The sequence below is a fragment of the Cervus elaphus genome, chromosome 10, assembly GCF_910594005.1.
Source record: "Cervus elaphus chromosome 10, mCerEla1.1, whole genome shotgun sequence".
In the NCBI taxonomy this organism is placed as follows: Eukaryota; Metazoa; Chordata; class Mammalia; order Artiodactyla; family Cervidae; genus Cervus; species Cervus elaphus.
The window spans coordinates 45531051-45557140 of NC_057824.1; the positions used below are offsets into that span (position 1 = coordinate 45531051).

Here is a 26090-nt window from a genome sequence, read left to right on the forward strand (position 1 = left end):
ATCACACGGGTTTCTGCACTCTGCACCCTCATCTGGTGAAGCCCAGATACAATCATACTTGAAGGCAAAGGGTACACCTGCTGCTGGGAGTGCTGATCTCACAGGAAAAGTCTAGGGAATTACCTGCCCTGGGAATCCTTGATTCTACAGGAGATGGTTTCCTTCTGGGCCCTGGTGGTACACAAACACTTGCTGACTTAAAAAAAAAAAAACACATGATACTTGCAAGTTAAATTTTATTTGGGGCAAAATGAGGACTGCAGTAGGGGAAACAGCATCTCAGATAGCTCTGAGAGACGGTTCCAAAGAGAAAGGAGGGAAGGTCAGAATAGATGTGATTTTGGTGAAGGGGGAGTACATGCAGTCAAGCACATATTTTTTTTCAGGTTTCTGCTAGTCATGAGGAACAGGCATCACCATGAAGGATTTTAGCATTTTTCTATATATGAGAAGATACAAGAATCAGGCTCATAAAATCGGCTCCTGAAACTATCTGCAGAAGACCTGTCCTGCCAGTTTTTTTTTCCTGAGTACAGAGTGCCCTATTTCTGCTCTCCACCATGGACTCCTTTTAGGGGGTGTTGAAAATCAGCAGCTGCAGCAGGACATTATTTAATCCTTGTAGAGGTAGATGGCAAGGTGCCAGTTTGCAGTTAACATTCTAAATAGTGTTCAGAAAAGGTGGAGTAGCAAGTCAAGCCTGGGAGGAGATACTGATCTCCCAAGATGAACCTCTGCAGGCTCTACCTCTGGCCCCATTGAGGGATCACTGAAGCAAAGGACAGCCTAAGCTGGGACTCCAGTCAAGAGCATCTTTCCTGAGTTCCCTGTAATACAGTCATGAAGACTCCAGGCTGTGCTGGACACACAGAGGCAGAAGTGCAGCCCTGATTATGGGCGAGGCAACCACAACCACAAAGACAGCAACACACCAATGCCAGATAAGACGTGTATACCAGATCCTGAGCTACCACTCCAGGTACCTTTTTACGACCTTTCCAATAACCTCACCAGGTAGGTGATCGTAGCCCCATTATACAGAAGAGAGAAGTTATCTTAGTGGACAAGAAATGTGCATTACCTCAGCCTATTAAATGCTGCTTCCTAAATTGGGTTCTTGGAGGATCATCTCTCTTATTTCTGCCCTATCCAGGCACAGGCTTCCCTGGTGGCCCAGCAGTACAGAATCCACTTGCAATGCAGGAGATGCTGGTTCCATCCCTGATCAAGAAGATCCCATGGAGAAGGAAATGGCAACCCATTCCAGTATACTTGCCTGGGAAATGCCATGGACAGAGGATCTGGCAGGCTACAGTCCATGGAGTCACAAGAGTTGGACATGATTCAGCAACTAAACCACACCACCACACACTATGTATCTTTTTCATTATGTGCTCCTAGACCTCTGAATTGATTTGCTCACTCACCCCGGCCTGTTTAGTTAAACACAGCAGAGGGGTGGCCTGCAGCGGAGCTAGTTACCTGGCCAGGTCCTGTTGCACTTGAGTCTGGCTGACCCAGGCAGGAAGTAGGGTTTATCAGGAAAAGCCCCGCATCGCAGTCTTCAGCATCTCAGAATCCAAGATGAGAAACATAGGAGGTGGCAGACCTCACTGAAGGAAAGACAGAAGATGGATAGAACCTTGGCAGAAGGGGATTCTGTGGGCAGCGTGCAAGAAGGAAGGGACCTGCTTCAGTTGACACCCTCCGTGTTGACCTGGAGTGTGGGGTTTGGTTCCCGGGAGGAGCTGAGCAGAGCAGTGACTGGTGCTGGGACCAGGTCGGGGAGGGGAAGGGGGTGTGGCAGCAGCGAATGAAGGGTACACTCTGAAACCAAGGCAGGAAAGGAGGGCCAGACCCCTATAAAAGCCCACGCACCCGGGGCTTGAGGGCAGGACTTTACTGAGGAGCCAGAGGGCCCACCGTCTCCCTGTTTCTTGTCCTTCCTCAGTGCAGAGGAGTAACTGCAGGCGGGCAGAGGCTGAGGGTGGACCCGGTGGACGTGTAAGTCCCCGGCTGCAGGGAGGGGAAGGCTGTGAGGTAGGGAAGCAGGCCCAGCAACTCTGGCTCTCCTGGAAACAGCCCATGCTCTCTGTTAGGATAATAAAGGTTCGCTGTCACTCCCTGATGGGAGGAGAATGCAGGTCAAGGGCGTGCACAAATGAGCCTCCAGTGTGGCTGACCACCCTCTGCTTGCCTTCCTCTGAGCCTCCCAGGCCCTGCAAATGAGAATCATTTCCAGTTTGTGTTTATAAGCCTAAGCAAACAAGAGCCGGGCTGTCATCCCAAGTCAGACATAAAAATGCAGCTAATTATGTAAAATGGGATAAAGTGCTAAATCTAGAACCATTTCAGAGGGAAGAAAAGAGAAGGATGCTTGTGGGCATGGGGAAATGGAGTGGGCGTGGGGCTATGGGGGATGGGGAGCATTGGGAGGCTTCAGGGACTTCATCACTTTGGGTCTCTGTTTTTCCACATGTCTCAAACTGGAACTTTATTTAAATCTTTATTGGAGTATTCATGATTTGGGCTTCCCAGGTGGCGCTAGTGATAAAGAACCCACCTGCTAGTGCAGGAGCCATAAGAGACGTGGGTTCGATCCCTAGGTGGGGAAGATCCCCTAGAGGAGGGCATGGCAACCCACTCCAGTATTCTTGCCTGGAGAATCCCCATAGACAGAGGAGCCTAGTAAGCTACAGTCCATGGGGTCGCAAAGAGTTGGACATGACTGAAGCAACTTGGCACGCATGCGTGCATGGTTGATTTACAATGTGTTAGTTGCAGATGTACAGCAAAGTGAATCAGTTATCCATATACGTATATCCACTCCTTTTTTCTCAGATTCGTTTCCTATATAGGCCATTACAGAGTATTGAGTAGAGTTACCTGTATTACACAGCAGGCTCTTATTAGTTATTGATTTTATATATAATAGTATGTACATGTCAACCCCAATCTCCCAATTGACTCCCCCCATCCCATGGTAACCATAAGTTTGTCTTCTACATCCCCGAGTCTCCTCCTGGTTTTGTAAATAAGTTCGTGTGTGCTAAGTTGCTTCAGTTGTGTCCAGCTCTTTGTGACCCTGTGGACTGTAGCCCGCTAGGCTCCTCTGTCCATGGGATTCTCCAGGCAAGAATACTGGAGTGGGTTGCCCTACCCTCCTCCAGGGGTATCTTCCCAACCCAGGGATCGAACCCGTGTCTCTTATGGCTGCTGCACTGGCAGGCAGGTTCTTTACCACCTGGGAAGTAAATAAGTTCATCTGTACCCTTTTTTCTCAATTACACATATAGGTGATATCATATGATATGTGTCTTTCTGTCTATGATTCACTTAGCTCAGTAAGGTTTTTTTTAATTGCGTCTATAATAACACCTTCTGCACAGACAGATGCAAGAAGGGGAAGAGGTGATGTTCAGTACTTGGCACACAGCAGGTGTTCAAACATGACAGCCCCCTTTCTCTCCCTTCACTGTTCCCTCTTCTCCCTGCACTTTAATGTAAACTGAGTCTATAATCTTAAGAATCTTAGGAATTTCTTTATTTTGGGGGGGGGGGGGGTTCCAAAATCACTGCAGATGGTGACTGCAGCCATGAAGTTAAAAGACGCTCACTCCTTGGAAGAAAAGCTATGACCAACCTAGACAGCATATTAAAAAGCAGAGACATTACTTTGCCAACAAAGGTCCGTCTAGTCAAAGCTACGGTTTTTCCAGTAGTCATTTATGGATGTGAGAGTTGGACTATAAAGAAAGCTGAGCGTCGAAGAACTGATGCTTTTGAACTGTGGTGTTGGAGAAGACTCTTGAGAGTCCCTTGGACTGGCGAGGAGATCCAACCAGTCCATCGTAAAGGAAATCAGTCCTGAATATTCATTGGAAGGACTGATGCTGAAGCTCCAATACTTTGGCCACCTGATTCGAAGAATTGACTTATTTGAAAAGATCCTGATGCTGGGAAAAATTGAAGGTGGGAGGAGAAGGGAAAGACAGAATGAGATGGTTGGATGGCATCACTGACTCGATGGGACATGAGTTTGAGTAAACTCCGGGAGTTAATGATGGACAGGGAAGCCTGGTACACTGCAGTCCATGGGGTCACAAAGAGTTGGACTTGACTAAGCAACTGAACTGAACTGAGTCTATAATCTTAAGAATCTTAAGAATTTCATGGTTTGTCCTAATACTAAGACTGTCGGCATTGCTCTGACGTCCTGCCATGGGAGGACATGGAGTAAGTGATGGCTTTTATCATTTTCTATTGGTTCCAGCTGGGCTTCTCCGGATAGCTCAGCTGGTAAAGAACCCCTCTGCCAATGCAGGAGATGCAAGAGAGAGGAGTTTGATCCCTGGGTCAGGAAGATCCCCTGGAGAACGAAACAGCAACCCACTCCAGTATTCTTGCCTGGAAAATTTCAACGACAGAGGAGCCTGGCAGGCTACAGTCCATGGGGTCGCAAAGAGTTGGACATGACTGAGCACATGTGCGTGTGAGCATGCACACACACACATACATACAAGTTGGCTCTGGCTACATTATTATTAGTGCTACCATTGTGATGGCCTTTGTTTAACTTGAGGAAGCTGAGTCAAATGTTCATTTAAACCAGTGAAGCTCAACAGAGACAAATATGTGTATATAGTCTCCATTCTTAGATGTACTAATTGCTCACCAGACTCTCTAAATTCTAATTAAAACCATTCCACCAGATGATTTTATTTTATTGCTTTCAACTTGTAATTAAAACATTTGCTGGCCAGCTATCTGAAAGAAATGAAGAGATTCTCCTTGGGTGTCTGTAGAAGAAAACGGATGAAGGCCCCTGTGGTTCGGGGTGACTTGGTTGTTTGTGGTTTAACAAGATCAACTCCATGTTGACTGGAGATCATTTGTGGGGAAGCACTGACTCTGCTTTTGGACATTCAACTTAGCTAGATTACAGTTAAATTCAAGAATTCAGTTCTTCATGCACTTATTGAACACCAGTGCCCACCCAGGGTGGAGAAGACAATGGAACCCCACTCCAGTGTTCTTGCCTGGAGAATCCCAGGGACGGGGGAGCCTGGTGGGCTGCCATCTATGGGGTTGCACAGAGTCGGACATGACAGAAGCGACTTAGCAGCAGCAGCAGCCCACCCAGGGACTGAATCTGGTCCTCACCAGTCAGGAATTTGTGATGGTTCACACTCTCAGAACTTCCTCAGAATGCCCGACTTAGGTCGTCTTTTCCTTGCTCTCATCTTCCTGATTCTGGTTGCTTATTTTAACTGACCCCCACTTAATGACTCTAATCAAATGGGGCCCCAGAACTCCCTCAGATTCTAATTGCTCCACCTTCTACCCTGCTAATCACGGGCAGTTTTTCTTTGCCAGGGGTGGGGGGTGTTAGGGAGGGAGGAGGTCGGTATTGGACAGACATCACCTATCTAGCTCTAGGTTAGTTGTTACACATACAGAGTTTCCTATTCTTAATATGAAGGTAGTCTTTACAGACTTATAAGAAAATCTGAGACCACAATAGATAAACAAAGACCTAAGTCATTAGCAAAATAAAAATACGAATGGTCAAATATAGTGCATGTTAAAACAAGCACAAGGGACTTCCCCGGTGATCCAGGGGTTAAGACTTCACCTTCCAGTGCAGGGGGTGGGGGGTTCGATCCCCGGTCTAGAAGCTGACATCCCACGTGCCTGGCAGTCAAAAAAACCAAAACATAAAACAGAAACAATATTGTACCAAATTCAATAAAGACTTTAAAAGTGGTCAACATCCAAAAAAATCTTAAAAAAAAAAACAAAACAAGCATGAGACTTTGTTTTCCACTCACCAAATTAACAAAGGATGATAATAGAGTCAGTTCGCTAGCATTACCAACTCAATGGACATGAATCTGAGCAAACTCCAGGAGACTGTGGAGGACAGAGGAGCCTGGTATTCATGGGGTTGCAAAGAGTTGGACATGACTTAGTGACTGAACAACAACAAATCATAGTTCATGATGCTGGTGAGCAGGCAAATTTAAAATGCTGGTAAGAGTAGTAATAGTATCAGTTCTTCCTCCAAGGATCTCAGAACCCAGGACAAGGGTGTGACTAGGGTCCCCACACCATGTCTCTACAGATTTAAAAGTTACAAACAAAGCTAACAAACTGTGAAGTATTTTCAGTCTTCCTACCTGGACAAGTACACCCAAGGTTGGGAAGATCCCCTGGAGTAGGGAATGGCTACCCACTCCAGTATTCTTGCCTGGAGAATTCCATAGCCAGAGGAGCCTGGCGGGCTGGAGTCCGTGGGGTTGCAAAGAGTTGAACATGACTGAGCACGTACCTCAAATCAGTTATGGTACTATCCAAAAACATGGCTTATAATGTTCAGAGGCAAAATAATAAGAAGTAATGTAACATATGATGTTAAGTGAAGTATTTAATGCAAAATGCACGCATGTGTGCTCAGACACATCGGACACTTTGGCAAGCCCATGGACTGTATCCCACCAGGTTCCTCTGTCCCTGGGATTTCCCGGGCAAGAATACTGGAGAGAGTTGCCATTTCCTCCTCCAGGGGATCTTCCCAACCCAGGGGTAGAAACCTCGTCTCCTATGTCTCCTGCATTGGCAAGGAGATTCTTTACCACTGAGCCACCAGGGAAGCCCAATACATAATGGCAAGGGAATAGGAAAAAAAAAAAAAAGCACTTTGTGAAACTTTCCATACATTATGACTTAAACTGTAGAAAACTATTTAAATGTAAATGTGCCAGAACAGAATATTAACTGCTATTGATGAAGTGGGTAGGCATGAGGGAATGGATTCTAGGTAATACTTTTCTCTTTAGGTAAGCCTTTATTTGGAAAATTTTCTGAAAAACAGCTTATTAATTTTACTCTGAAAAAAAAAAAAAGAAAGCACACATTCTTTTAAATGTTTTGAAATAGGGAATAAATGCACAATGTAAGTTACTATTGGGGATCCAGGTTTGCTTTGGGAGTGTGTTCATGGTTGCTTATTACATTTTAAAAGACAAATTAATTAAAATGCAAGCAGACAAACAAATAAACAAGCAGTATGCAGGGAATAAAGATCAAGATGTGTTGAGTCAGAATTAAGATTAATTCTGTACAATGAGGTGCAAATATAAAAATAAACCGTCAATTCACACTACATATATTAAAATAAAGATATTAACAGAAATGCAGGTCCAAAAAGAAAAGGAAGGACAAAGCTTTGCTGACTACAAAGGTAAACATAGTTGACGGTGATGTGATTACTTTTTTCCTTGAGCTTCCTGGCAGGTAGAGCAAAAGAAGTCCCCCACTGACACCTCTTTGTAGTCAGCACCCAGAGGCCATGTGATTCACGGCATGGCAGCCGTGGTCTGTCTCTTCCACATGCACTGCCAGCCTTGTATTTCCAGTATCTGGGAATGGCACACACACACAAAAAAGGGTTGAACTGAGCTGTTTCTGACATCTAATGTACTTTGAATCTCAGCTGTTGTCAAGACATTTCTCTGCCCTCCCAGATTCCAAGAAGATTCCAAAATGAGTCAGCATTGCCTAGGGTTGGAGCCTGGCAGAAGCCAGAGAGGGAAATACCTGTCTCTAAAGGTTAGAACAGAGAAGAGCTGATCAGACAATCAGAATAGAAAAGAAAAAGACACAGAGTTCCTGTTGGGAAATGGCAGGGGGTGGCGGGGGTGGTGGTGGGGATTTCCTAAATACTGTGGATTAAACAGAGCAGAGTTTGGGGGTCTATAAGACCGACATCACTTCTGACACTAACTACAAGTTCAGGCTCCCCGAGACCACCCCTCAGATTTGATCACTTGCTAGAAGAACTCACAGACTCACTGAAAACCATTAGAGTCAATGTTACAGTTTATTATGGCAGAATAATACTGGTTAAAAATAGCAAAGGGTAGATACATGGGGCAGAAGCCAGGTGAGTTTTAAATGGAGAACTTTTAGCCAACCTGTCCCACCCAGGCTGAGCTTCCTGGGTGGCTCAGGGGTAAAGGAGTAAAGGCGGCTCAAGGGTAAAGTATCTGCCTTCAGTGCAGGAACTTAGGTTTGATCCCTGGGTCACAAAGGTCCCCTGGAGAAGGAAATAGCAACCCACTCCAGTATTCTTGCCTGGGAAATCCCATGGACAGAGAAGCCTGGCGGGCTACAGTCCATGGGGTCACAAAGAGCTGGACACGATTGAGCATGCATGCACTTAAAGTGAAAATTGCTCAGTAATGTCTGACTCTTTGCGACCCCACGGACTATATACAGTCCATGGAATTCTCCAGGCCAGAATACTGGAGTGGGTAGCCTTTCCCTTCTCCAGGGGAATCTTCCCAACCCAGGCATCAAACCCAGGTCTCCCACATTGCAGGCAGATTCGTTACCAGCTGAGCCACAAGGGAAGCCCAAGAATACTGGAATGGGTAACCTATCCCTTCTCCAGCAGATATTCCCAACTCAGGAATCGAACCAGGGTCTCCTGCATTGCAGGTGGATTCTTGACTAACTGAGCTATCAGGGAAGCGCTCTGCTGCAGGTAATCTACATGGTTATTCCTTTCTCACCCCTTGTTACCAAGATTGATCCAGAGCTGAAATAAGACATGCTGTGGAAGCAGTGTTTCTAAATAGTAGTGTTGCAGGTTGAGTTCCCCCAGAAAACAGTCTCTGAGATGGAGTCTTATGTGCACCATACTTTATTTAGGAATACCTGTGGGAGGCAGAACAGCCCCTGAAATGCCTACCTCTTAATCTCTAGGCCCTGTGAATATATCACCTCACGTGGTAAAAGAGTCTTTGTAGATGTGAATAAGTTAAGGATCTTGAGATGGTGAGATGATCCTGGATTATCTGGACAAGTCCAGTACAATCTTAAGAATTTTTACAGTAGGGAGGATCGGAAGTCAAGAAGGTCAGAGTAAAAGATGTGACAACAAAAGCAGAGGGCTTGGAGGGAGATTTGAAGAAGCCTGCCCTGCTGGCTTTGAGGATGGAGGAAGGGGCCATGAGTCACAGGAGAAGCCATTCTCAAGAAGCTGGAAATAGCAAAGAAAGAAACTCTCCCACAGAGCCTTCGGAAGGAACACAGCGCCGCCAACAGTGAAATGCATGACCTCCAGAACTACAGGGGAATACATTCGTGTTGTCTGAAGCCATCCAGGTCTTTGGTTATTGGTTACAGCGGTCACAGGAAACCAATACAGGGTCTCTGGGAGTGAGAGGGAGCAGGGGCAAGCAGAGAGATATCTAGTGATGCTCAGGCTCAAGGTCAGCCTTGACCAGTGGCCCGGGGAGCTCTAGAGAGAGTCGCCTGTGGCTGGGCTGAGATGGCCAAGCCTTCATGCCCCTGCTGTTGTCAAACCCAAGTTCCTGGGCCCGATGCCCAAAAGCCAGACAAGCTGTGCATCATCTTTGGAGCAGAGGAAGGCTTATTTATTGCAGGGTCAAGCAAGGAGAAGGGAATGGCACACTACTCCAATGGGGAGTGAAGAACTGCCTGAACTATTCCATGGACAGAGGAGCCTGGCGGATTACAGTGCATGGGATTGCAAAGAGTCCGACATGGCTGAACAATGAACACTTTTCATGCGAGGAGAACGGGGTGACTCACACCCAAAAGATGAGTTTCAGAGAAGACATTTGTGTTAATTAATCTATGTATTTATTTTCACTTTTGGCTGCGCTCCGTCTTGGTTGTGCACATGGGCTTTCTCTAGTTGCGGTGAGCAGGGGCCACTCTCCAGTTGCTGTGTGCAGGCTTCTCACTGCAGTGGCTTCTGTTGCAGAGCACAGGCTCTAGCACGTGGGCTCAGGGGTTCTCGTGTATGGGCTGTTGCTCCATGGCCTGTGGGCTCTTCCTGGACTGGGGATCAAACCCATGCCCCCTGCATTCTTAAGCCAGGGAAATAGAGAAGTTTGTAGAGGCACCATTTGAGGGGGAGGACTGCAGGAGGTGTAACCTCCCTCTGATTGGTTGGTGGGGAGGTAAGAGGGTGGAGTTCCAGGAATGATGAATGGAGGAATGATCTCATTCATCAGCCTTCTGTTTTCAACCAGTCTGGGGTCCATGAGCTGGCGCTCAGCCTGAAGTCTCCACCCTCCACCCGGGTGGGGCCTTAGTTCCTGTAGAAGAACTCAGGGGTCTGTATCACATGGTTTCCCACATCCCAGCCCCCCACCCCCAACCCCCGCCATCCAGTCCCAGGAGGAGCCAGGCCAGGCCCCAAGGTTCAGGGCTGTTTCTTTCTGTATTCCCTCACTCCCCTAATGAGGAACTGTTTGAATCTGCCCTTTGGAACCCAGGGAAGGTGTAGGAGGCAGAAACCCTTTCTCTATGAACAAGAAATGCGGGACATGGAAAAGCTTTTGTCCCCGGGAAGGCCCCCAATGGTTTCCTGCTGTTTCACTGCACCTACCCATCCTTGCTGAAGGACAGCCGATGCCAAAGGCTGCCTGTAAACCCATCCCCAGCTTCTGGGGCAACACGTCCTTCCCTGTAGGGGGTCTGGGCCTTGTATCCTACTGCCCACCCTAGTTGGCCTGTGGACACACTCACCCTTTTCCCCCTTGACTTCTTGCTTGGATCAGAGGTCAGAGAAAACAGGTAAGTCCCCTTGCTTTGTTCTTGAGGGTGAAGACGTTTTGGGGAAGGTTCCAACAGAGCTTAATCCTCCATGTGCTAATCGCTCAGTAGTGTCTAGCTCTTTGCAAACCCATGGGCTATAGCCCACCAGGCTCCTTTGTCCATGGGATTTCCCAGGCAAGAATACTGGAGTGGGTAGCCATTTCCTTCTCCAGGGGAATCTTCCCAACCCAGGGATTGAACCCAAGTCTCCTGCATTACAGGAAGATTATTTACCATCTGAGCCACCAGGGAAGCCCTCCCTGGGTTCAGTTAATTAATCCATACAGACAACAGAGGAAGACGGCCTTTCACAGAAGTAGCCTGTTCATGCTTACTCCAAATTGCATGTTTGTCTCCTAAAAGTAAGCTAACAGTTCTCAGAGGGCGAGGTGGCTGCCAGGATGTGTATGTGCACTCAAGTCACCACTCATGTCTGACTCTTTGCAACCCTATGGATTGTAGCCCGCCAGGCTCCTCTGTCCATGGAATTCTCCAGGCAAGAATACTGCAGTGGGTTGCCTTGCCCTTCTCTAGGGGATCTTCCTGACCCAGGGATCGAACCTACATCTCCTACGTCTCCCGCGTTGCAGGTGGATTCTTTAACTGCTGAGCCACCAGGGAAGCCCCCAAGCTGCCAGAATACAAACCTCAAAAAAAGTCATGAAACCCAGCAGAGGACTGTGGCTAGAGAAGGGTTAAACAATAATACTGATAACAATAGCTGACACTTCTTTACTGTTCATCATGTATATTACCAAGTGCTTTACTGCTTTGCTAACTTAAAGAGTGTGGTCTGTAGACCTACAGTGCCTAGAAGCTCATCAGAAATGCAGACTCTCAGGTCTTATCCCAAGGCTTCCCAGGAGACACAATGGTAAATAATCACCTGGAGACTGCAGGAGACATAGGTTCGATCCCTGGGTCAGGAAGATCCCCTGGAGGAGGGCATGGCAACCCACTCCCAGTAGTCTTGCCTGGAGAATCCCATGGACAGAGAAGCCTGGTGGCCTACAGTCCGTGGTGTCACAAAGAGTCAGACACGTCTGAGTGACTGAGCAACTCATGCACCCACAGATCTTATCTCAAACCTACCACGTCGAAGCTTCAGTTTAATAGGACATTCAGGTCATTTATCTGCAGGTTCAAGTTTGAAAAGTAGTGCTTTATATGTGTGAACTCTTAATTCTCAAAAAACCGAAACAAAAAACAAGGAAGAGCTACTGTCATTGTTTCTATTTTATAGATGATGGCATTTAGGCACAGAGGGATGAAATGATAAATCCCACAGTTGCTAAGCGTCTAACCGTTCATCAGCTGTGGGACTGAATAGTCTGTGGCACAGTCTGAGCTCTTAGGCTATGCTGCTCCTGAAATTCAGGAGTGACTTTGGTGTTACCCTGAGCTGGGTTCATACATCATACCCTTCTTGCTGGCTGTGTGCCTCTGGACAGGTTCTTTAACCTCTCTGAGCTGCTGTTTCCTCATCAGTGAAGTAGGTCAAGATTAGCATTTACGTCACAGGGCTTTTATGAGGCAAACCAAGAAAATGCGTGTGAAGCACTTAGCAATCAGCGTTCGTTTCTGTCACGATCACTGTTATTTTCATCATTGTCATCACCACCACCGTTATCATCATTTTCATCATCATCATTGTCATTCTCGTTACCATCATCACCATCATCATTTGCCATCCTCCTTATTGTCACCACCATCATCTACACTGTCAGGTGGAGGCTGGTAGGTTCCGGGGTGTGTGGGAGGTGGGCAGCAGGAGCTGCAGAAAGTCACGAGGGTGAAGTTCAGCATTGCCTCTGGCAGCGGCCTCTGTGGACTTAACCACAGAACCGGTGTCTTCCACCTCCTAAAGCCCCACCGAGGTTTGTGACTCACAGTCTGTGCTCTTCTGCCCATCCAGAATTGATAGCCCTTTACAAAATATCTTCCTGGGATAGATGACTTGAAGGCAGCCTTCTCCCCAAGTTGTGGTTGCTGTGGAAACAGGTGTCCCTCAGGACCAGAGAAGGGCTGGCAGAGACTTGACTTCTCGGCTCCTGGAAAATAATTGTTCCCTTTCCCCCACGCTTGTCATTCCCGAGTAGCATTTATCAAAAGAGCGCGCGCTGCGGGCCCCCTCCCTGACTCTCATCTCTGCGTGGTGTCTGTTGGAAGGAGTGTGCCTTCTGGCTTCTAGCTGTGTCTTTGCACTTGCTGCTGGTGGGGCCGGGTTAGAACTGGTGTTGACCCTTTGAGATTGATTTTCTTGATCTAGTCTTGTGTCTTCTTGCAGTTCCTTGAAAACATCCTCTTATTTTCTGGGTCTCTTCATACAGGCGTGCACGCGTGCTACGTTGATTCAGTTGTGTCTGACTCTTTTCGACCCTGTGGATGGTAGCCCAGCAGGCTCCTCTGTCCATGGGGAATCTCCAGGCAAGAATACTGGAGTGGGTTGCCATGCCCTCCTCCAGGGGATCTTCCCGACCCAGGGATCGAACCCATGTCTCTTATGTCTCCTGCATTGGCAGATGGGTTCTTTACCACTCATATGAGCAGAAGTCCCGCTCAGATAAGCACTTCCTCCCTGATTTAAAAGAAGGCCAGAATCGTCAAGGTTTTAGCACTCAATGAAGGGGACAATAGCTCACCAAATAGCTCTGCGCCCCGGAGGTTTGTCTTCCTTTCAGGTCAAGGGTTCTATCTGGATTCCCTTGGCTGTCAGCACGCTTCTCCCATAAGGGAGCTGCATCCCCTTTAATCCTTGGTGTGTGTGTGCATGTGTGTGTTCTTGTGGACACAAATAACTTTCTCTTGTTTTCCTTAGCACAGCTGAGAGATGCTGAAATATTAAAAGTAGAGAACCTAACTAAATAGAAAGGAAAAGCAAAAATAAAAACAACAAAAAATAGAGTCATAAGAACAATCCAGATCTCCAGGACAGAGGGTTACACTCAGACCCAGAGTTCTGGTCCTACTGTTCCAGCTCCTACCCTACTCCGGGCTCTTTTTATCTCCCAGGTCCAGACTTCCTCCATCTCTGAACCCACCCCGATTCCATCACAGGGGAGCTGGTTACCTGGTCACTTTTTTATTTTTTAAAGGGATTAATTTCTACTATGATCATCATATGTATTCTTTAAAAAAATAAAAAAGAATTTTGAAAAACCACTGTATTTAGTTATGTTTTGGGCTGTGCTGGTCTTTGTCGCCGCGTGGGCCCTCTCTAGTTGCAGTGAGCAAGCTTCTCCCTGTGGTGGCTTCTCTCGTTGCAGAGCATGGGCTCCAGGGCACTCAGGCTTCAGGAGTTGTGGTTCCTGGGCTCTAGAGCACAGGCTCAGTAGTCATGGCCCACGGGAGCTTAGTTGCCCTGGGGACCGTGGGATCTTCCCAGACCAGGGATCAAACCCGTGTCTCCTCCACTAGCAAGCAGATTCCTTACCACCGAGCCACCAGGGAAGGCCCCCTGGCCACCTCTTGAAGCAAAGGCCTAATAGAAAGGTTTGAGTTCTGCCATCTTCCCCTTCCCTCCCCAAAAGAAAGAAAACATTCTACAATAGAACAGGACATGAAGAAAATGTTGGATTTAAGCTCTCCTGGACCCTGAATAAGCCTTCTCCCTCTTCATTATGTCCTTAAGAGCGGACTTAATTCTTTGTGGTTAGTCAAGATAAAAGAAGAGGAATTTGACTTGAAGATCATTCTCATCTCATCTCGAACCTTTTCTGCTTTGGAATGAGCCAGACTTCCTTCATCCCTATCTCTCTTCTCTCTCCTTTTCTTCCTCTCTTGCCCTCATTTATCCCATACAATAAATATCCAGTTTCAACGATGTGCAAGGTGTACTGTATGGGGCATTGATTTCAAATGTCTGTTTTAAAGACGTTTTTCATTTCTAAAATTCTTAGGCGGAATAACACTGTCCCTTAGCGATAATGAAACCACTCTCTAATTTCACTCTTCTTTTCTTGAAGACACGAGCTCCGGCAACTCCCTACAGGTATGTGTTCTCGGTTTCTAGGTCTGTGTTGATACGTGTGGGTTTGGTCAGACACATGTAACAGGATGTGGGTGCATGTAAGCTCCTGTCCTTGGAATCCAGCTCTTTGCTGTTTCTTTTATGCCCACAAACCCAGAGGTACTTTTTTTAAATTAATTTTTACTAGAGTGTAGTTGCTTTGGTTGCATTGGTTTCTGCTGTACAGAAAAGTGAACCATACGTATACCTATGCATGCTAAGTCACTTCAGTTGTGTCCAACTCTTGGAAACCATGTAGATTGTAGCCCACCAGGCTCTTCTATACATGGGATTCTCCAGGCAAAAATATTGGAATGGGTTGCCATGCCCTCCTCCAGGGAATCTTTCCCACCCCAGGATTGAACGCATGTTTCTTATGTCTCTTGCATTGGCAGGTGGGTTCTTTACCACTAGCACCACCTGGGAAGCCCCCATGTATATATTTATTCCCTCTTTGTGGATTTCTTTCCCATTTAGGCCACCACAGAGCATGGAATAGAGTTCCCTGTGTGACACACAATAGTCTCATTACTTATTTATTTTATTTATTTATTTTTTTATATTAATTTTGTTATTTTTTTCCATTTATTTTTATTAGTTGGAGGCTAATTACTTTACAATATTGTAGTGGTTTTTGTCATACATTGACATGAATCAGCCATGGATTTACAGGTGTTCCCCATCCCGATCCCCCCTCCTGCCTCCCTCCCCATCCTTATTTATAGTAGTGTCTATGTGGAGGGGAGCATGGCAACCCATTCCAGTGTTCCTGCCCGGAGAATCCCACGAACAGAGGGTCACAAAGAGTCGAACGCTACTGAAGCAACAGCACACAGGCACCCGGTGTGCATGTTTGTGTCTGTTAGTCACTCAGCCGTGTCCGACTCTTTGCAACTCTATGGACTGTAGCCCACCAGGCTCCTCTGTCCACGGGATTCTCCAGGCAAGAATGCTGGAGTGGGTTGCCATGCCCCTCTCCAAGTAGTGTGCATATGCCAATCTAAATCTCCCAATCCATCCCGCTCCCTTTCACCCTCGTGGGGTCCAATAGGTTGTTCTCTACTTTCTGTGTCTCCATTTTTGCTTTGCATATAGTTTCATCTGAACCATCTTTCTAGACTCCACATATAACCAATCTTATACAATACCTGTTTTTCTCATTTTGATTTAACTTCACTCTCTATGACGGCCAGATACTTTTTGGAAGGTGACTTTTCCAAGCCATTAGCCACTCAGCAGACTCCACTCCACCCCGCCCCGCCCCCACCCCCACGCCATCACTATGCAAGGCAGCTCACGCAAGTCCTGACGGCCTAGAGAAAGTCCTTACCTGATGCCGAAGGAGGTGTAGCCCAGCTGCTTCTCATGATTCAAGTTCCAGAACAGGCCGCGCTGTGGGGAGCTCGTTCTCAGCCAGGAAACAGCAGGGAGGCGGCAGATGGCAACCTCCGCTTCTCAGCTGAAGCTTCCCTCCATGAGAAACCCCACTTAAGCCAGCTTCTCACCTCCTCTTCTTGTTCTGGGGATTCTGTTCGTAGGAAACAAAGCTTTCTGCCAGCCTTTCCTTCATGAGGAGGAGCTCGCCACTAAGCAACCCCCAAAATCGCCATTCTGCGCTCTCTCTGCTCCCCCGCGGCCCTATTCGCACATCGGCATCCTTCTGCGTCACGGCCCTCTGGAGCGCATCCTTTCCCTGACATGCGCAGCAGGAGCCGCCTGAGTACCAGCCGCGGGGACCCCAAAGGATCATGGGAATCGTTTGGTCTTATGGTGTACTTCTCTTCCAGAAATCTCAGAATACGTTTCAGACAATTAAATGTTGTTGTAAATGGGGAAACTGAGGACTAAAGAAATTAAGCTCCTTCCTCAGAGACACATGACTGATGACCCAGAAGAATCCAGCTCGCCTATTTTTCTCATTTTCAATCCTCCCAAAAGAATGTAATTTACAACCTGAGAAGTGAGGCTAATGCAAAATTATGCAGCTTGTTTTCTGCATTCAAGAAGGTCTCTTTCCTTGACTGCCCTCCTTACCTCAACAACCCTTCAGCCCCTTCGCATGGGTCTGCACGCCCTCAAGCTTCTGAGGGTCCTGCTCTAATGCAGTTCTGGTTGGAGAGCTGTGCTCAGGAAAAACGGGGCCAAAAAGGTCATTAGAATATGTGGAGGCCAGGATACCTCTCTCCCTGGAGATTTCTCTTCCCTTAGCTTAATTCATTCTTCTTATATATGTGGGCATGTTTATGTGATCATCTTCCAAGGATCTGAACCTGCAGATATGGTAGAAGACAATATTTGGGGCATGGATGACCCATTATGATGCTGATAGATTTTTTTTTTATTCCTCATAATGAAGTCTACATAATAATAACAGTAATAAGTATTGAATACACACACACACACACACACACACACACAAAGTCACTAAGTCGTGTCTTTGTGACCCCATGGACTGCAGCATGCCAGGCTTCCCTGTCTTTCACCGTCTCCTAGAGTTTGCTCATACTCATATGCATTGAGTCAGTGATGCCATCCAACCATCTCATCCTCTTCATCCCCTTCTCCTTCTGGCTCAGTCTTTCCCAGCATCAGAGTCTTCTCCAATGAATTGTCTCTTCGAATCAGGTGGCCAAAGTATTGGAACATCAGCTTCAGTATCAGTCCTTCCAGTGAATATTCAGGGTTGATTTCCTTTAGGACTGACTGGTTTGATCTCCTTACTGTCCAAGGCACTCTCAAGAATCTTCTCCAGAACACTATATATATATTTATAAAGTACTGAGTGTCCAGTTTTAAGTATTGTATATAAATTATCTCATTTACTACTTATATCAATGTTCTGAGCCAAGAACTCTTATTATTTCCTTTTATGTGGATGAGCAAATGGAGGAAAATAAATGTTATAAAGTTTTCCCAATATCTATTAATAATAAGCACCAGGTATTGAATTTGGGCCTCTAAATATATGATCTTAAATTCATTCAGCAAATCTGAGAAGTACTCAGCTTTCCATGGAGGCTTAGGAGGTTAAGTCAATTGCTTAAGGCACACAGCCCGGGAGGTGAGAACAGGCCTGGGGCCAGGCAGCTGGCCATCCCCAGAGTGACCAGTCTTTCTACCACTGACCCCACTGAAGTGCCAGCTTATTAAGGACCTGCCCTCCCACGGTTTATGCAGTGCCCCACAGAGGGCTGACCTCCAACAGACATCCCATAAACACATGCTCCTTTTCCTGTTGAGCTCATGGATTTGAAATTAAATATTGATATTAAATTCTGTTATCCTTACTCCTGGGAGTAATAGCATGGGTGATTCAAAGGAGCAAATCATTCCTCAATCATGTATGCTTTGCTTCAACAATGCATTTAGCTATTTATGTTTGAATATGGGTGAGCTATGTATGGGTTTCTTGTCACTTCTTCCAAAATAATGAGGATGTTGTGTGATGGTCTGACCCAGGAGAAGCTGGGAATAACCATACTTTTCCATGCTCAGTATCCTGCTGTGTCCAGCCCTGCCATGGGGTCAAGGAGCCATCACATTCATGGGGACCACACATGGGCCATCCCAGTGGTCCTTGGCTTGCGAATGGCTTTTGCTTGACTCACAGTGTTGGACCTACGCATGGTATCCTTCCTCCCATGCTCCCTCCCTCTCTTTCTTTCTTGTAGTAGAATTTATTATCCTTGTCACCATTAAGAGATTAGGAGATGTTGTCGAGATTTCTGGTTTCTCCGAGAAAATTGTGTCTGACAACATAAGCCCCACATTTGTGCTTGGCAGTTAGCTAGAGCTAATTAATGAAAAGTCCCTCTTCTAGATGAGACATGATCTCAGGCATCATCATCCTCTGTCATCTCTTTGACACCAAGGCTGAGTGTCAGTTGCCACCAATCCTCAAGCTTATGCAAATATTTCCTGAGTCCCAGTCAGTGCCGGTCATTCCTGCTATAGATCTAGCAGCTAAAGCCATGTGCATTCATGAGGTTGTCTTAGGGGATGCTAATCACCCAGGGGGAGTAGAAGAGCATGCAAAACATTACTCCAGCTCATCTCCGAGGTCCACCTTTCTCGTATCTTCTCTCTGGTGAAGTGATGATGGGTGAATTCTCAGTCCTGTCTGATTCTTTGTGACCCCGTGGACTGTAGTCCACCTAAGATCAGCCAAACCACAGCCAAACATCAAGCCACAAGCTTAGAGCAAATATTTGCTGATGCAAGTCACTGAGATTTGGTTGTTTGTTATGCAGCATTAAAAAAGGGAAAATTTAGCTCATAGAGCTATGAAATGGGAGAAAAAAGGAGAGTCTTGTTCTAGTTTGTCAATTATTGAGAATTTTGATTATGCCATAATATATCACTATGATGTTTACCTGTTTACTCTGAAAATGCACTTTTACTAAGATTTTTTTGATTCTTTTGCCATATTAGTATGTGTCTGGACTGACATTGGCACCTCTGTAATAGGTGAAGCTACCCACCTCAACAGAATCATTTGGTGGTGACCATAAATTACCAGATATCATGAAAAGATGAGAGGAAGCCATTTGCCCAGTTGTGTCTGACTCTTTCAAGCCCCATGGACTGTAGCCTGCCAGGCTCCTCTGCCCATAAATTTTTTCCAGGAAAGAATACTGGACTAGGGGGCCATTACCTACTCCAGGGGATCTTCCCTACCCAGGGATGGAACCTAAATCTCCTACATTGGCAGGCAGATTCTTTACCTCTAGTGCCACCTGGGAAGCCCGAGAGAAAGCCTTGTGTCCTCCAAAAAGAGTGGGTTGAATAGACATCTTGCAGTTTGTCAAGAGCTAAGATAAGCACCTTATTTTTTCTAACTAAAAAACCCTAGGTGTTTTGATGTACCCGACTCCATCAGCTTCTCCTTTGCAGTAGAAAACTGAGAAACCAACTCCACTGGCTTCTGTTGTCTTGATTCTGTGGGCAGCCTCGAGAACTAGTCCCATCGGTCCTCTTATCTGTTCGTTTACAGTCATCTTGTCGGGGTCACAGATAAGTACCCAGCTCATTAGGCGCTGACCCCTACTGGAGCAATCATCATAAACCACCATGAGCTCTTCCCAGTTCAATTGATGTGTAAACTATTTAAGGACAAGACGAAATGAACAGGAAAGATTTTCTGGTTTAGTTTAATTGCTTCTCAGGTGGCCTCTCATTACCAAGCTCTGTTACAACTAAAGAACCAGAACTACCCTAGTGAAACTAATACAAGAGACCCAACTACTTTGGGGAATACAGCTTGACTCAACAGATCCCAGGGAGCCTACACTGAGCCAGACTGAAAGAAAGACTGTCTCAGTCTACTTGTGCTGGTGGTGGGTCTTCTCTTACTGGCACGTGCATCACTTAAAAGTGTAGTCTCTTTAGATTGAATGAGCAGATTGTGTTGTCCACAGATTCTTGCTCTTTAAAGTATATGTAAAAAAAAAAGTGATGGCTACCTTAACCATGAGTCAGATTGCCTCTATTGGGATGTCTTTATTGGGATGCATTTTGAGGGCATCAAGGAAAAGATGGGCTAAAATTGCAATGAAAATACATCTGGGTAGATAAAATAAGATTGACAGGAACTGATGGTTGCTGAGGCAACATGGTGCTTCATCATACTATTTTCTCCACATTTGTGTGTGTTTGAAATTTTTCATAATAAAAAATGAAAAAAATTTAAGTCTGCAAGTCATATCAATTCAGATTTGGGTACTTGCTTTGTGTTTATGTATATATATATAACTGATATATATATCTGAAAGAATAGCCGTCAGGAAACCCCACTTCACAAACCATGTTGGATTCTGATGTTCTTACGCTTTCACTATTTTGTCAAACCATGGAAACAACTGGCTCTCAGTCAAAGTCTGACTATTAAACTGATGATTGGTAATTAGGTAGGTTATATGGGTGAAGGGGGTCAAAAGCTATAAACTTCCAATCACAAAAAAAAATAAATCACGAGGATGTAACATATAGCATGGTGACTACAGTGAATAATACTGTGGTATATATTTAAAAGTTGCTAAGAAATTAGATCTTAAAAGTTCTCATTGCAAGGAAAAAAAGGAAACAAAATTGTAACTATATATGGTGACAGAGGTTAATTAGACTTACTATGGTGATCCTTTCTCAAAATATATAAATATAGAATCATTATGTTGTACACCTGAAACTAAAATAATCTTATATGTGAATTAAACCTGAATTAAAAAAAATGAAAACTAGGCATAACAATACTTATCTGGTAAGGTTAACATAAGGATTCGATCAATTATACATAAAATGTATACTATAGTGCCTGGCAGACTATATAACCTCATTGAATGCTGGATGTTATTCTTCTTTTTACCTCTCAGCTCCAGAAAGACTCCAGCCCTTCAGATCAAAAAGCTGAAACAATGGATGATCTGAACTGTTGATGACCTCACACCATCCAGGTGCCCATCCACATAGAAGAAAAAGTCCAGAGCCAAAGAGCCTTGCCCTTCCCATCCCGGTAAGTGTCAAGTGCTATTTCTACAGAGAAAATAGCCTCTGCTTTTGTGTATCACAGAGAAGGTTCTGGGGATCATTGAACCTGAAAATGCCATGTGCAGTATTGTCCATGAGGCTCTGTCCATTTTTCTGGGAAGATAGATCCAGAATTTTCAATGTTGGCCATTCTGATCAGTGTGATGTAGTACCTCATTGTTGTTTTTGATTTGCATTTCTCTAATAATTAGTGATGTTGAGCATCTTTTCATGGGCCTGTTGGTCATCTGTGTGTCTTCTTTGGAGAAATATCTACTTAGGTCTTTTGTCCATTTTTAAATTGGGTTGTTTGCTTTTCTTGTTATTGAGTTGTATGAGTTGTTTGTATGAGCTTAAATATGGAAATTAAGCCTTGTCTGTTACATCTTTTGCAAGTATTTTTTCCCATTCCTTAGGTTGTCTCTTCACTTTGGTTATGATTTCTCTTGCTTTGCAAGAGCTTGTAAGTTTGATTAGATCCCATTTTTAAATTTTTGCTCTTATTTCTATTGGCTCATGAGACTGACCTAAGAAAACATTGGTACAATTTATGTCAGAGAATGTTTTGCCTATGTTCTTCTCTAGGAGTTTTATGATGTCATGTCTTATACTTAAGTCGTTAAGCCATTTTCGGTTTACTTTTGTATATGGTGCGGAAAACACTTTTTGAGTGTTTATTATGGCCTAGATTGTAGAAAGTACAGCAGTGAATAAAACAGAACAGAATGTTGTGCCTTTATGGAATTTAATTTCCAATGGACCTAAGAACTCCTAAGAATCACTGATCCCTGAAATCAAGAAGCAAATGGAATGTGGTTTAAATTTTCCAGTAGTTCTTTTGGTTACATTGAGTTATAGATTTCAAGCATCTGTCCAAGTTCGTCAAACATGTTTTCTGTAGACACCAGTATTTGACATTGTGAGCACCAAGGAAAAGAATGAGTGAAATTTACCAATTATATTTGAAGACAGCAAATTTCCTCTGAGTACACCCCTATGGAACTACAGGAATGAAAGGAAGCTATTAAATAACCTGGTAAAGTGAGAAACAAACATCAAAACAAACAAATCAATAGTCTTGGTATTTTGGCATCAGAGGGACTTAGGTTCGAACCTTCAGCTACGTGTGAAAGATTGGGCAAGAAATACAAATTCTTTGAGAAATGGCATTTTCTTGAATTAGAGATGTATATCTTGCAATGTTATCCTGAGTGTGAAATGACAGAACTGGCCCTCATTAAATGTTATTTCCTTATGGATAAGGCATCTTTTTATATTGGGACCATGGACCCATATATGTAAACCACACCCACACATAAAAACACATGTGCAAATGTCCATAATACTGACAAAGACTTGCCAATTTTAAATTTTGTCCAAGTCAAAGGAGTTATAAAAAACAAGCTACAGTAAAACCATGCACACAGATGCATACACACACACACACACACACAAACACAGCTATTGATTGTGTTCTTTCATTTAATAAATAATGTTTATTAATAAATAATAAATGATGTAAAAATACATTAAAAGAGGTATAGTTTCAGCAGGAAAGACGGCCTTTTAAATGGAATAAGTGTTGCTTAAAAACTAACATTGTCAATTGTATTGAAAATTTAGTACATTAAAATTCAACATGAACATATGTAAATATATGCCAATATATTATAGGGTATATAATAATACATAACAGTGTAAACTTGAAAAGTTAAAAGCTGAATATGTTTTCTTTACTTTCTCATCTCACTTGCAAGGGTGTCACAGTCCATTTGCTTCATCTCTTTGATTCTGAGAACCCTGTAATGAGATGGGCAGGACAAGGACTTTTAGCTGCATTTTTCCAGAGCAGATGAAGACTCAAGGGTAAAATGGCTCCCAGTCTCCTCTCTCTTTCCAGCTTTTCCAGTGGGTCCCATGGAACAGGGACCTGAAATCGTTGGTCCAGACACTAGTCTTTCTTTGGGGGCAATGGGAGTTTCAGCTCGATGTGAGGCAGAACTTTGAGGACAGACAAAAGTTAGTACACTCACAAATGCAGGAGCATTGTGGTGGAAACCGGATGAGCACCTGAGAAGGGAATGGCAACCCACTCCAGGAGTCTGGACTGGGAAACCCCATGGACAGAGGAGCCTGGCAGGGTTACAGTCCATGGGATCACAGAGAGCTGGACATGACTGAGCATGCACCTGAGGATACCCTCTCCCCTTTCCAACAGCACTGTCAAAGATATGAGGCTCATACCAGGTCTTCATCTGACCCTAGAATAAGGTTTCCAGGCCCTTCAGCTGAATTCACAGTCCATGGTGAGTTAGGAGATAGCTTAGATTTTAGAATCAGGCAGACTTGGGCTAGAATCCTAGCTCAACCTATGTTTCTATGAACACTGTGTTTCATCTCTCCCAGCCGTATGTATTTGTCAAATCGGGACAGCAGTTTAAACCTCTTAGTGTGGTGTACATGAAGGAAGGTAATATGTGTCAAGTTCCTAATATCATCCTCCCAGGGCCACTGTGTACAGTTGCTCAGGTTGCATATTGCTCAAGAGCACCAAGGTCCAGGGGACGACTGGGGGCAGAAATCCAGCCAGTGCTCAGATCTGCTGCAGCCTGAAATGAAGAAGGACCTTGTAGTCATTTGTGCACTCAGACTGGATACTTTCTCCTAAGTCTGAGAAAGGCTCTGGATGTTATAAGAAGGTCCTTCCATCTTTTCCATGCCCTCCCTTTGGTCATTTCCCCTTCAATGAACCTGAGTGGTGAAATATACTACCCTAAGCCGCTCACAGTTCTCCAGGAGCTGCTCAGCCCTCATGAACTGGACTGCAACTTCTTCCAAGCAAACGAGAGGAGGAAGATTTCTCGTTACCTCCAGGGCCTTGACAAGGATTGGTTCTGTCTCTAAATGAAATACCCTTTAAATTGCCCTGAAATTGCATTGCTTGTCTAAGTTAAGTGGAATCCTATGGACTATAAATCTGACTTGAAAGGGCTGTTTAATTTGACTAAGATGTTACAAAGGGTTTACCAAAATTTAAAGCATTTGTCTATGGAAAATCAATTATGGTCTAATCCATCTCCCTGATGACAGGAGTGTTCTCATTTTCGAATGGCGCTTGTGCACAGGCACGCATGTACGCATGCACGCACACAAGCAGACATTTGGGATGCAGTGGCTGGAGTCTCATGTTGCAGAAATTCCATGTAGATTAAGTAGGGCTTATTGACTAATGAGAAGTTATCAACTGCAGTGATTTTAGCACATTGCTCATTGTTTCTAGAATGATGGGAGTTTACCCACCAGCCACAGACCAGGTGTCAGCTGCATTTAGAGGAAAGAAAGTAAAGTGTTCTCCATTCCAGGTCCCTTGGTTCCTGCTACTGTCCAGCGATATGGGTACAAGTCCACCCGAGCAGGTGAAATAAAACTCTGGTCTCCGTACTGAGGGTCTCTCAGGTGGCTCAGTGGCAAACAATCTGTCTGCCAGTGCAGGAGATGTGGGTTTGATCCCTGGGTTGGCTAGATCCCCTGGGGAAGGGAATGTCTACCCACTCCAGTATTCTTGACTGGGAAATCTCATGGACAGAGCAGCCTGGCAAGGCTACAGTCCATGAGGTCACAAAGAGTCAGACAGGACTGAGTGACGAGACAACCACCACAGCTTAAGTATTCAGATTAAAAAGGAGGCCTTTTTGTAGATCTCCCCTCTAGGGGCTGGGAGTACCTTCTGCCTAGAAGACATCTTTCTCCCTGGGAGGCCCACAAGAGGAATGGATTTGAGTGATAGCCTATTTTGGCACTAGTGGTAAAGAGCCTGCCTGCCAATGCAGGAGATATAAGATGTGGGTTCCATCCCTGGGTCAGGAAGATCCCACAGAAAAGGGAATGGCAACCCACTCCAGTATCCTTGCCTGGAGAATCCCATAGACAGAGGAGCCTGGCAGGCCACAGTCCATAGTGTTGCACAGAGTTGAACACAATTGAATTGACGTAGCACGCAGCATCCTATCGGCTGCAGCAAGCAGAGGCAGGCCCAAAGGAGAGTGATGTCATAACATGGCAGTGCGCTTTCTGCTTCTTAGAACATCTGGGAGGTGAAGAGGAAGCTTGGGGAGCATTTTGCTTTGCATTCGTCTAAGTCAAAACGCTGTAGAAAATTCTCGATGAAAATGCAGGGCTTTTGACACCATTTGCACAACAAATCTTGTCATTTAATGTTGCCCACTGTGGTTTGGGCTTCCCAGGTGACACTGTGGTAAAGAATCTGCCTACCAATGCAGGAGATGTGGGTTTGATTCCTGGGTCAGGAAGATCCTCTGGAGGAGAAAATGGCAACCCACTCTAGTGTTCTTGCCTGGAGGATCCCATAGACAGAGGAGCCTGGTGGGCCACAGTCCATGGGGCCGCAGAGAGTCGGACACAACTGAGCGACTGTACACACACACACACACATACACACACACAGTGGTTTAGGTGTGTATGAACATTAAACTTCTGACCATCTCTTAAAAGGTCCTGGAGTAAGAGGCACTCATTCACTGAATCCTAGGTGCCCTTGGGACCTGTGTCTTGCATGGCCTGAACAGGACCTTCTGGAGACAGAAGGGCAGAGAAGAAGCTGAGCTAACTGTCAGTTGCCACTACCCCACCCAGAGTACGCCTCACAAGCTCCTCTTTCCTGGAGGATGCTCTTTCCTGGCTTATTCGCAGAGCAGGCCTTACGACAGGTTCTAGTTTGCACTGGCGCCAGCCCAACTGGAGGGCCTGCCTTACGGAGAGTCAGAGAAGGAGAGCGAAAATCCGTCTCAGATCCAGACCAGGATCAGGATGGGTCAGCTGTTCCCACGGGCTGGACGGAGCACTCGCTCTGGAAAGTGCCAAAAGTGGATTCAGGATGAGTTCTTTCGAATCCCAAGCTTCACAG

The 26090-nt window shown here is 45.3% G+C and overlaps 2 long non-coding RNA genes across 3 annotated transcripts in view; one reads left to right on the forward strand and one right to left on the reverse strand.

The window, feature by feature from the left end:
• LOC122701695 overlaps positions 1 to 16314 on the reverse strand; it is a 46272-nt gene extending 29958 nt beyond the window's left edge. Inside the window, exon 1 of the long non-coding RNA XR_006343107.1 lies at positions 15975 to 16314. This is a non-coding gene — a long non-coding RNA (uncharacterized LOC122701695). The remainder of the gene's footprint in view (positions 1 to 15974) is intronic.
• Positions 1 to 21307, forward strand: part of LOC122701694 — a 492322-nt gene extending 471015 nt beyond the window's left edge. For both annotated transcript variants that reach the window (XR_006343106.1, XR_006343105.1), the window contains one exon: positions 21013 to 21307. This is a non-coding gene — a long non-coding RNA (uncharacterized LOC122701694). The remainder of the gene's footprint in view (positions 1 to 21012) is intronic.
• Positions 21308 to 26090: the final 4783 nt, after the last annotated feature.